The following is a 13,724-nucleotide window of genomic DNA, read 5'->3' on the forward strand; positions in this document are numbered from 1 at the left end:
TTTAAACTAAAGAAATCGTTGTATGGATTGAAACAAGCTCCCAGAGCTTGGTATGAACGCTTAAGTTCTTTCCTTCTGGATAATGGTTTCACTAGAGGAAAAGTGGACACTACTCTCTTTTGTAAAACCTTTAAAAGGGATATTTTAATTTGTCAAATATATGTAGATGATATTATTTTTGGAACATCTAATGCTACACTTGGAAAGGAGTTTGCTGAGTCTATGCAGGCTAAGTTTGAAATGAGCATGATGGGAGAACTCAAGTATTTCCTTGGAATACAAATAAATCAAACATCAGAAGGAACGTATGTTCACCAAACCAAGTATGTGAAGGAACTTCTGAAGAAGTTTAATCTTCTAGACTGCAAAGAAGCCAAAACTCCTATGCATCCAACATGCATCCTAGGTAAGGATGAGGTAAGTAAGAAGGTAGATCAGAAGTTATACAGAGGTATGATTGGATCTCTTCTATATTTGACTGCTTCTAGACCTGACATTCTGTTCAGTGTTTGTTTGTGTGCTAGATTCCAATCAGATCCTAGAGAATCTCATTTAACTGCTGTTAAGAGAATTCTAAGGTATCTGAAAGGTACTACTAATGTTGGCTTAGTTTACAGAAAATCTAAAGAATACAACTTAGTAGGATTCTGCGATGCTGACTATGCTGGAGACAGAATTGAAAGAAAGAGTACTTCAGGAAGTTGCCAATTTCTTGGAAGTCATTTGATCTCCTGGTATAGCAAGAAGCAAGCAACTATTGCTCTATCAACAACAGAAGCAGAATATGTCGCTGCTGCTGGTTGCAGTACACAGATGCTCTGGATGAAGAGTCAGTTAGAAGATTATCAGATATATGAGAAATCTCTTTTAAAGCAAAACAGCTGTAACGTTTTATCTCGGGATGGTAAACCTGTCGTTACTGTTCATGGATAAGCGCGCATGCAGTTGAAGGGACGCCGACCATAGGTAACTGTGCTAGTCACCTCATTTGACTTTATTATCTCTCCTCATGTCACGTAACATTAAATGCTATCCATCATTTGTTTCGTTTTTTTTTAAAATACTCTTCAAACGCTTCTCCTTCTCTCTTATATTTTCTCTTTTACACTCTGTCTGTGTTCTCCTTCTCTATCTCTTTGCATTCCTCATCAAGTTTTTCTCTCTCTCTTCCGTTTTCTTCTCTTGCTCAAACAAAGTTTTTCTTTCTTTTAAAAATCCTAGTTCAAACCTAGCGTTCATCTTGAATCCTTTGTCTGGATCTCTTAATCATGCTCTAAGCCTGTTGAAGATCTATGACTCAAAGGCGGCAGATCTCTGCATATCTCGGGATGGCTCTCCTAATACCTCTCAAGTCAGACCTCTTCTTTGATGTTGTTATCAACTTTCACCCAAAGACAGAAGACTTTCTTGAGTTATGGGAAGAGGTTAAGAATGATATTCTTAACTTCTATGTTAAGGGAAAGCCCCGTTTGCAACAGTAGCTCTCTGTCTGTGAACTGTCCCTCTCTTCCTCTTTGGTCTCTGGAATCTCTCCTACAGTGGAGGTTCTAGTCTGGAAGACAAGAAGACCACCGGGATTCTTGATGGGTTGACACAGAATGTGTCTTGCTAGGGTCTTGTTTTTAATTTTTGTAGTCATTTCCTCTTGGGATGACTTTTTATGTATTTGCTAGGAATGTTTCTCATCTTGTTAAACATAGGAACCTTTTGTAATTTCTTTTGATTATCAATGAAAAGTTTCTTTGTTTTTACATTCCAGTGATTTTATTTGTCGTTTTATTCATCTGAATCTTTTGAAATATTCTTTTTGATGTTATGACAAAAAGGGGGAGAAGATAAATGATAAATGATTTGATTAATCTATCAGTTGCTGGGTATAGCTCCCACACATTTACTAACAAGAACTGCAAGTTCTATATGGTTTAAGTGTTTTGCAGGTATAAAGAAGTGAAGAGAATCTTCAAAGCAAACACAAGAAGCAAAACCATAAGAAGTGTTATTCTGTAAAAAGAATAAGCTCATGGAAACTGAAGCAAGCTGAGTGCTGTCAAGCTTCAGAAATCAGAAGCAAGAAAGAAGAATAAATCAGAAGCACTGATAATAGAATTTGATCCATATTTGTCTATTTGCTCTGACAAAATTCTATTTTCTCTGATACATTATTTTAGCCTATATGGCTCTGATACATATCATGTGTTCTAATATACATTTTATGTTCTGACTCGTTCATGCTGACTTTTGTCGTTTAGTTTTTGTTCTGTAACATTTCAGGATGTAGAGATGCTCTGATGATGCTCTGGTACATTCAACAATGTTCTGATACAAATCTAGCATGAAGTGAGGTTGGTAGAAATTCAAGCTCTGAAGCTATCCGAGGGAAGCAGAAATCAGAAGCTGTGAATGTTCTAAAGATCCAGAAAACTCAAGTTCTGAAGCTGTCCTAAATGGAAGCAGAAATCAGAAGTTGTGAATGTTCAGAAGATCAAAGAAATTCAAGTTCTGAAGCTGTCCTAGATGGAAGCAGGAATCAGAAGCTGTGAGTGTTCTAGGGATCTAAAGAAATTCAAGTTCTGAAGCTGTCCAATGGAAGCAGAAGTCAGAAGCTATGAATTCTCTAAAGACAGAAGCTTATGTGATCGTCTCTACCGAAATAATCAGGGAAGTCTTTTATTAAAGTTCTTCGAGTATTTATTTCAGGGGGAGATTATTTATCTCAGGGGGAGATTGTTAATCTCAGGGGGAGACATATTCATATGCTTATGCTATAGCTGTGTAATTTGTCTTTTGCCGTCTGCTCTTTCTGATCGCAAATTCATATCATTTATATATGTTTTTGTCATCATAAAAAAGGGGGAGATTGTTAGAACAAGATTTGTTCTGATCAATTATCTTAGTTTTGATGATAACAATAATATGAATTTTGCTTAAGATAATATGGTACTCTAATCCAATGCAATTTCCTTTTCAGGAAATATATAAAGAGTATGCATAATTCAGCGCTCAGAAGCTTTGTCTCAAAGGGTTCAGCATGCAACATCAGAACATGGTCTGGCAAGACATCAGAAGATGGTCGAAGCAGAATCAGAACATGGGTCTATGGAAGCATCAGAAGAACATGAGATCAGAAGCACTGAAGTTCTGATGGTATCACGCTCAGAAGCACTTCAAGGTCAGAAGATCAGAAGATGCTTTGCACCAAGCTGTTTGACTCTGATGATATTCAAACGTTGTATTCACAAACATCAGATCAGAAGGAAGTACAAGTGGCAAGCTACGCTGACTGACAAAAGGAACGTTAAAAGCTACTAAAGGCTACGTCAGTAGACACAGCGTGAACAAGGCTCGAGGTAGTTGACAAAAGCGTATAACATTAAATGCGATGCTGTACGGAACACGCAAAGCATTAAATGCACTCAACGGTCATCTTCTCCAACGCCTATAAATATGAAGTTCTGATGAGAAGCGAGGTTAACGATTCTGCACCAAAACAATTCATATTAACTTGCTGAAACTCTGTTCTTCTCAAAGCTCAGAATCTTCATCTTCACCAAAGCTCACTACATTGCTGTTGTAATATATTAGTGAGATTAAGCTTAAACGTTAAGAGAAATATCACAGTTTGTGATTATAGCTTTTAAGAAGCAATTGTAATACTCTTAGAATTGATTACATTAAGTTGTAAGGAACTAGAGTGATCGTGTGGATCAGAATACTCTAGGAAGTCTTAGAGGTTATCTAAGCAGGTTGTAACTAGAGTGATCGTGTGGATCAGTATACTCTAGAAAGTCTTAGAGGGTATCTAAGCAGTTGTTCCTGGAGTGATCAGTGTGTGATCAGAAGACTCTGGAAGACTTAGTTGCTGACTAAGTGGATAACCATTGTAATCCGTGCGATTAGTGGATTAAATCCTCAGTTGAGGTAAATCATCTCTGCGGGGGTGGACTGGAGTAGTTTAGTTAACAACGAACCAGGATAAAAATAACTGTGCAATTTATTTTTATCTGTCAAGTTTTTTAAAGCTACACTTATTCAAACCCCCCCTTTCTAAGTGTTTTTCTATCCTTCAATTATATCTTCATCGTCAGTGGTACGTCGATGCATTTTTATCTTCAGTGGAACGATGGTGTGTTCTCTGTTAATGAAAGATGGGTATTCTGATTCTCTAGTGAAAGGTGATATACTTTCTCATCCCCAGTGAAAGAGAATGCATATCTTATGATTCCCCAGTGAAAGAGGATGCATATGTTCTCATCCCCAGTGAAAGAGGATGCCCCCTTTTCTCGCCCTAGTAAAAGGTGATGCTTTAATCTCTCTGGTGCGAAATATTTTCCCCAGTGAAGTTTCTTTTCCCAGAAAAGTTTCGTTTCTCCAACAAAGTCTTGTTTCCCATTGGAGTTCTTCCCACAAGACATGTGCTTTCCCCAGTGGAGTTCTTTTTCTCCCCAGTGTTGTTTCATCATCATATGCATTCATTAAAAATTGCATTGCATCTTAGGTTCAAAAATTGCGTGTTTTATATATTTAAGTCTCTTCAATCTCGTCAAAACGAAGATTTTCAATCATCGTATTTCCGGATCAAAGAAACTTAAATAGGGGCATCTGTCATACCCCAATTTTTGACCCTAAGATCATACATCAATTGCATTCAATCATCAATCAAAAGCACCATTGTGAGGCTTTGTCTTTGATACTGTGATTATCTCTGAGGGGAATCATCAAGCACTTTTAGATTTTTATTTCTTTAGTGCTAACCAAAAATCAAAAAATATGTGTTTTGTCTCTTTTGTTTATATTTTACAGGTGAAAGATCGGGCAAAAGTCAAAACAGTGCAAGAAAACAATTTTTGAAAATTTGAAGGTGGAAATCGATTTACCCCTGTGGGGAATCGATTTCCTGTGCGCAAAATTCAAAAAAAAATATAAGGAGGGAAGCTTGACATCATTTTGGCACCTTTTTATTTGATCATTTTACCAATTTTCCACCTCATCAAAATTATCTCCTTCATTAAACCCACTTAAACATCATTTTACCATTTAAATCCCACTTTAATTACCAATTAACCACAAATTAATTACCAAACACAAAAAGACCAATTTGCCACTACTCTTGCTCCAATTCTATAAATAGAGACCTCTACTCTCTCATTTCTCAAGCTTTGAGAGCCAAAAAACCCCTTGCAATTTCTCTCCTCATCCCTACCAAATTCACCAAAGCTCTTTATTCTTTCATAAAGTTTGTGAGTCACACCTTGAACCTCACAAACTTTGAGCTAAACCACCATCCATTTCACTCTTTTTTCTTCAATTGTTGAGAGATCAAGTTTTGTGTTGGTGATTGTTGAAGTGGATCTAAGTTTTGTTCAAGAATTGGTAATTTTCATCATCCCTTTCCATCTACCATAATGTGATTCTTTGTTGCTTGTGTTCAATGCATCTTTGATGCTATATTGGTCCTATTTGATGGTGATTTGATGGAAAATTCGTGCTCCAATGGATATGTGATCATAACGTGTTTGTATGTTTGCCTAAATCAAGTTTCAAAGTTCATAATGCTGTTTTTTTGAAAATTGTGCGCAGGAAATCGATTTCCTACAGAGGGAAATCGATTTCCACTCTGTTTTTTGCACCAGATCTGAATTCTGCAGGCAGGAAATCGATTTCCTACAGAGGTAAATCGATTTCCAGTGAGGCAGAATGCTTGTTTTTGCTATTTTTGACTTGTTTTTGGTTCTAACTCTTCTTCTACTCCATTCTTTTGATATTTTCTTTGAATCACAAGTTAGAGGCCTAATTTCTCTCTAATTTCAATGGACTTAGGGCGTCGATAGGATGAGAATCCAAATCCGCAAAATTATGTGATTGAAATTATGGATGAAAGGAGCTTTTAATGTGGTTCCATCTTTTGTTTCTCTTTGTTTTGATCGATGAAAGTCTTAATACCTTGAGAATTCTTATGGATTCTTGGTAAAGACTAGATCACTCACCATTTTTCTTTTCGTGCGGTATTGCTTTCGGAGAGTGATCTACATATCGCTTCTCTCGCATGCATTAGCACATAAAGTTTTGACCGGCCTCGTTGTAGGGTGATTTCTACATAAATCACTTGGCGATCTGCTTAACATAGCGCAATATTTCGTGTCCCGAATAAAAAAGATCAAATATGGAAGAGAATTGTATGCGGTTGATTTAAGACTTATGGAAATTTATCGTGTAGTCGCTATGATTTTATCAAGCTTCTGATAAAGTTCCATTGAATTTAAATCCGAGAACATCCTTCACTCACCATCGATCTTCATTACTAACTTTGATAACATACTTGACAAGTTTCAAGATGGTTATCTTTAACATCTAACAATTGACTTTACTTTCCGCAATTTATTATATTGCTCTTTATATTTTGCTTTATGCTTTATCATTTCATCATATTTACATTCTGCTATTTTTTCTTTGTCCATTTGGACGTTTTATATTCCGCTATTTTCTCTTTGTCCATTTGGACATATGTTTATGTTTCCGCCATTTTCCCTTTGTCCACTTGGACCATACTTTACTTTTATGCTAAAACACTAATAAATAACAAAAAATCTAAAAAACACCTAAGGCTCTCTTTTGGACTATTGGTTACTATCCCTAGCATTTTGGAGATTCGGACTTATGGACTTAGTGCCTCTACACCCTTATTCTGTTGTTACTCTGCTGTTATTCTGTCTGTCTGGCATTGGATTGTTGTCTGTTTATGTGTGCAGGTATTTCCTTGAAAGCCCTTGATGGTTAATTCCAAGGCATTGAAATAAGGATTTTACCCGAAAACAGCCGTTACTCTGCCCGATTTTCGTCAGAATTTTAATGTGCCTAATGCAAAGTGGTGCTAAGATAATAAATTCATCTGGATCCCCAAGTGGTAATGTGATGGTTTAGTATTGATATTCCAAAGGATGGGAAATCTACCTTGACTCATAATGTCAAGTGTTGGCTTCTTATTTCGGTTAGACCGTTTCTTTCTTTAGCTTTTATTTTACGCAATAGGATAGCCTCTTAATCTCCTCCCATTCTTAAATTTTCAAAATCTTCTCCCTTTTTCAAAATATTCTTATGTTTGCAAATCTTTTCAAAACCTTTTTCTTAAAAATATCTTTTGCCCTTAGTGGCCTTTTCTTCGAAAGTTTAGACACTATTAATCGTCGAAACGAGTGGTTATACCCCACGATTTTGAAATTGATTGATATAATGAGATCTTTTCCGCGTGAGAGAGCTAGTGGCATACTCGTTGATTTTATCCGAGTTGGAGCCCTTCTTTCATTTGCGATGCAAAGAACTCGTTTGTTCTCATGCTCAAGATCAGTGGCTGAGTATTTCTCTCCAACGATGATAAAGTGTTTATTCGTTTTAAAAATGTTTTCCCTTTAAGCGGAACTACATTAGCTCTGACTTCTCCATTGCACCGAGGAGGTATGTAGGCCCAAAGCTTAACGCTTTGCCGAGCTTATTTTAAAACTAAAATAAACCGTTTTTTAGCACACACGACACAGATTTTCAAAAAGGTTCCTGTGGAATACCACAGATATGAGGGGTGCTTTAAACCTTCCCCTCATATAATCAACACCCGAACCTGAGTTCTCTTTCTTGTTTTAAAAACAAAACTTTGGGGTTTTTCGTTCTTTTCCCTTTTCCTTTGAAAAAATAAAGCGCGGTGGCGATTTCAAATGAAATATAGATTCGAGTCAACTCCATGGCTTCGATATCAGATTTTCCCCGCTACACTCACCAAAGCCAAAGCCGCTACTCGCCAATCTGAAAATGTCAACAGTAAGGGTGAGTCTCATTCAAATTAACAAATGTTATTGAATCATAAATAATAACACATCATAGTTACATCATTCACCCAATTGAAAACATATTCAGAATTCAGACAAGTTTTATCATCACAAAACAATCAACCAACACATCATTAATAATTATAACACTAGAATACATCCAATCATGTTATAAAAGTATGCATATGTATGAACTGACACTATGCATGTGGTACCAACATCATCAAATGGGAATAACCCATGACCGATCCAACATCATCAAGATACGGCCCTGCCAGCACAGATTCCACACAATGGGAATCATGCCCTTTACTGATCCAACACATCATCATGGATACAGCATCATCAATGAATATGAATGGATGCAAACATACATGAATATACTTATACCATCGTCAAGTCTATGATTAACATCATCAAATACTCATTTCATCATCATCATCATCATCATCATCATCAACATTATCATCATCATCATCAAAGTATGTTTATATACATTAGCATCATTCAAATACAATCAATCATTATCATCATCATTAAAGAACATACATGTATCCACATCAATCATCATCATCAATAAGGAAGAACATACATGTATCCATATCATTCTAAAACAAAGCAATCATCATCATATAATTCTCAACAAATCATCACATCATAATGTTTTTCAAAAACAACATCTTATATTGTCACATTTCATCATATATGTCAACAATACGTCATCCATCCAACAGACAAGATATTCACATCATACTCACATCATCACAAAACTATCTCATAGGATTCATCATACCAACAAACAAATCATCACAGGAATCATGTTTTAAACATAGCTTGTATCGTTACATCTCATCATATATGTCCACAACACAACATTCATCAAAACAAGCAAAATTGTGATTTAAAAATAATCTCGAGCTACTGCTCATTTCATCATCCTAACATTAAAGAATACTTTATAAACTTCATCCTTCTCGAAACGGCACTTAAAACAGGCCAAGGGTTCAAAAGATGCGCATCTTTAAACTTTTCAAAATTTACTAGCAACACGCGGCGCCACACATTGTTCGCTATGCGCTGCCAGGAAACGATGCCTTCGCGGCGCCAACAAGGTACGCGGCGTGAACTGAGTGAAATAATTCTCCTCAAGCTTTCTGCCAAGCAGTTCGCGGCGCCAACAATTGGACGCGACGCGAACTGACCAAATCAGAGATTCCCATCGCAATTGACAGCATACGAACCTGAATCCCAAATTCCACCACCTCGACCAAATCGATTCAAGTTGATAAAACACCACAAAACAGCCACACAACATATATCATACACACATATAACATATATTATGCATCATCAAACATCATACGACACCAAATTCACGGAAATTCATCAAAACAGATAATTATCAACAAACATCCCCAAAATCCCAACTATATCATACGACTCAATTGACATGAAATAATATATCTATATCAGTCCTATGTCATACGACTCAATTACCTGGTTTGGAGTTACGAGCAGAGAGTTATGACCCATTTTGTGAGGGCTGCACCATGAATACGAAAATCTCTTTTCTCCATGAGCTCTCTCCTTCTTCCTCTTAGGTTTTCTTCTTCTAATTTCCAATTTCTTTCTTTTTTCTTATTTTATGAAAATAAAGCAAAATTACTTTAGTAATAAGGCCTATCAATTACACCCCCTCCATTACTAACCACAACTTGGCCCAATAGCTTATTTTACACAATTTCCAACTTAAGTCCAATTAAAATACCAATAATCCAAGAAATTAATTTAAACTCCCATTAAATTAATAACTGTAAAATATGGGGTGTTACAGGAACCACTTGATGCCAAAAGTCAATTGTAAACTCAATATCATCACGAGTACATTATTATAATAAATTATCACATCAACTAATTCATCACGTGTGCCCAACTCAGTATTTTATCGATTATCAAATAAATATGATAATTAGATAACTATAACATGAATGATAACATGTTCAACATAAACTAATCTATCAAAACCTTAATAATGTTAGACGATAGGAATGATTTAGAGGGGGTGAATAGACCACCTTTTTCCGACTTAAGAAAATTTTAGCTTTTGAAACGTGACTTCCCTGAATCACTTAATCGTCTAAGAGCGATTATGTTATCGGGGACCGGATATGTGCACTAAACCGAACGGATGAAAATGTCAAGTAATGAATTACGTTTTAACAAATATATCAATTGTATCAATTGCACACTATATGGTATATTACTCACAATGAACGTTTTCACTAAAATTTGAACAAAAATTTGATTGAGTAATTTTATCGAACACTTGGTGATCGATAATTTACCTAACCTTAGTTTTTGTTCAACAATGGAAATAAACGAAAACAAATGGAAACAAGATAAAGTAAAAACGATAAAGAACACGATATTTGTTTAGGCAGTTCCTCTATCGTCCTTGCAGGAAAACGTCTGCCCCTAATTTCAAATGAAATTAGGAAAGTTTTATTAGATTGCAAAATGTTTAACAAGGATAGAAAGTACCAATCACCAACTACACACATGCAGTAAAATTTAATACAATTCGATCCTCCCCTTGATTCAAGTTGAATCAAGTCAATGTCTATGATCTTCACCGATCAAGACCCCGATTGTTCCTTTCTCAATCCTCCGGTTGTAGCAAGTTTGTGGAGCGGATCTTCAATCCCTCAATCCCTTATGCACGACTGAATTGATTACCAAAGCAAATCAATTGTCAAAAACCTTCGAACAAAATCTTTGATGAAGAAGGAAAAACCCTAAGGTTTTATACAAGAAACACCCTCAACAATCTTCACTCGAACAAGATGAATATCTACCGTCGAATCTCGAACAAGACAAATATCTACCGTCGAACCTTATCAACACACGTTCCTTACTTCGATCGAGAAAGATGATTATGTGTGATTCTCGATCAATAAGCGAAAGGTTGAAGATGAAAAGAAGCTGAGTCAATATTTCACGTTTCTTGTTAAAATGCTTGAGAATGATCACTTGAGTATTTATACCACATACAATGCATAGGCCAACTTGAAAACAGCAGAAAATCAGATTTATTAGCGACAAGTCGACATGCTCTCTGCATAGGTCGACCTATTGAGTGTATTGCACCTGAAAATGAGCAATGTGTAACACTTGCGTCGACCTGAAGGGTCGGCGTGCGCATTCCCGTGAGTTCCTCAAACTACCATGCGTCGACCTAAGGAAGCAATGTGTCGACGCATTTTGTTCTTGCACTTGAGTAACCAAAATTTAATGCGTCGACCTGAAGGGTCGGCGTGCGCATTCCCGTGAGTTCCTCAAAATACCAATGCGTCGACCTAAGGAAGCAATGCGTCGACGCATTCAGCTTTTACCTGAATTCCTTCACAAAGGGCTTGCAGTAGGTCGACCTATAATATGTGAGTCGACCTATTGGTGTCTTGTGGCCAGAAGTGCTTGTCTTGGTTGCATTTGCTCGATTTCTATGATTCCACTTAAGTTGTAGTTGATTCACAATGTTTTAACATCATGAAAACTACACCTTGCCCTCACAAATAAAGTTTCTAGTTTCTCTTTTAACCTCACACTTTCAGATTTGCACGTTTATTTAATTATCACTTTAGCTATCGTAGTGAACGCTAGATGAAATTTAAGAAATACGACTCTCGCATTCATCTCACTTATTTTATAATCATGATTCAAATGCACTCTCATCTTGTACCTTATTTTGATGCTTTCTCACACGAATCTCTATCCACCGGCAAGGATCTTCCGTTTGTTTGACTCATCATCTTCTAATCGGTCAAATTTGATAGTTTATGGTTAGATATTAAAAATTAAATACGAGAATTAACTCTAAAAATATCAATTTCAAAATTTAGGTTAAATAACTTATCCTAAATCAAATATTAAATTGATGGATAATATTGATAATATTTTTATGTTCGTTTTGACATTGGTTCCACTCAAATCAGAGTTATGATGAAGAAGAACAAATTAAAATTGTGAGGTTCAACAAGGGAAGAAAACAATATTTTTAAAAAGGTAATAGAATAACTAAAATTGAAATGAATATAAAATAATAACTAATTTAAAGTTAAAAAACTCATGTTGAAATTTGAGATGAATTAGAAAAATTGTTTTGCACAACTGTTTGTCACTAGAGCAAAATTATTACCTTTTTTTTAACACGTCCGTGTGTTTTTAAGAGTTGCTACGGTAAATTTTTAGATTTTAAGTGATTTTGACCAGTTTTAACTTTGTCTCCTAAATAAGCCTATCTCAATTATGATCCACACATTTGCTCTTCTTTCTTTCTCACCTTCTTCTTTACTAAAAATATCTCATTTCAGTAAACAAAAAAAATCTCATTTCAATAATATAAATACATATACTCCTTTTTTTTCCAAATATTATCTCTAAAATAATCACACTAAAATACAATTATTTTAAGATGATTAAAATAATTAAATAACTACTTATAGAAACTAAATAACACCATAAAATAACTAAACGACATTATTAACATCATAAAACTAAATTACATTCATAACACTAACTAACTTTTAACATCAATGATACACTACTTATTGGTATCCTTAAATATAATATCATATGATCACTTTATATTATAAATATTAATATAAATATTATTAGATTTTATGTGGTAAGACATTTTTATATGAGAATATGAAAATAAATCTGAACCAGTAAAATTTAAAATAAATGATGGAAATTAAGTGTTAATATTTTTATCTCTCTCTTCCATCATTTATTTGAAAATATTTATTTTAAAATCTAATGGTTAAAACTCATTATCATATTCTCATATAACTTCCATATTTTCACTTTTTAAAAATTAGACCCAAAAGGGATTGTACAAAATTAGACCCAAAGGGTATTGAACCCCAACTCTTCTAGTCATACCATAAAATCCTTTCCACTCACCCACTTCATATCTTTCTTCACAATTGCATTGCATATCTTTATATTTGAACATGTTATTTATTGTAATACTTATAATATTTCAGTTACACTATTAATTATATTATTTATTTAACATAAATATAAACATTTCAATTATTTAACATATTATCTATACATAAAATTAAACATATTATTTATTGTAGCATTTCAATTACACATTAATTAGATAGTTAAATAATTATTAAAATACTTATTAAATAGTTTATTAGATAGTTAAAATAAGTATTTTAAAATTTAAATATTAGTTTATTAAATAGTTAAAATATTTATTTTAAATTTCATATAATTATTTTAATTATTAAATAGTTAAAATAAATAGCTCAGTTCAACATTTTTGTTTATTAAATAATTAGTTAATTAAATATTTTAACTATTTATTTTATTAAAAATTTAAAAAATAATAATTAAATATATATACTATTCATATTTTAACTATTGAATTTATCAATTATTAATATTTCAAATATTAATAGTTAAAATATCCAATCACGTTTTAAAAATATGTTTAAATATTTTAAAAATTTTCATCTCAAAAAATAATCAACACAATTTTTATCAACACAAATATTTTAATCATTCATTAATTATATTTAAGATTACTATTTAGAATTTTAATCAAAAGTTAACAATACTACATAAAAAAGAAAACAGAAGTTTAAATATTTCTGACAGTATGCATTATATACATATGCATTGCAATCATGAGACAAAGAAAACAAGTGGCTTAATGAAAATGCATAATTGGTGTGAGCAAGAGGTCCATGGTTCAAATCTTATTTGCCGGTTTATTTCGGTTTTGAGAGAATCCGATACCCAAACTGATTAAAATTAAATGGATTATTTTTACAAAAAATATAATATTAATAATGTTCAAATTTAAATATTATACTAGAAATTTTTTTCTAA

The sequence above is a fragment of the Vicia villosa genome, unplaced genomic scaffold, assembly GCF_029867415.1.
Source record: "Vicia villosa cultivar HV-30 ecotype Madison, WI unplaced genomic scaffold, Vvil1.0 ctg.006028F_1_1, whole genome shotgun sequence".
Lineage (NCBI taxonomy): Eukaryota > Viridiplantae > Streptophyta > Magnoliopsida > Fabales > Fabaceae > Vicia > Vicia villosa.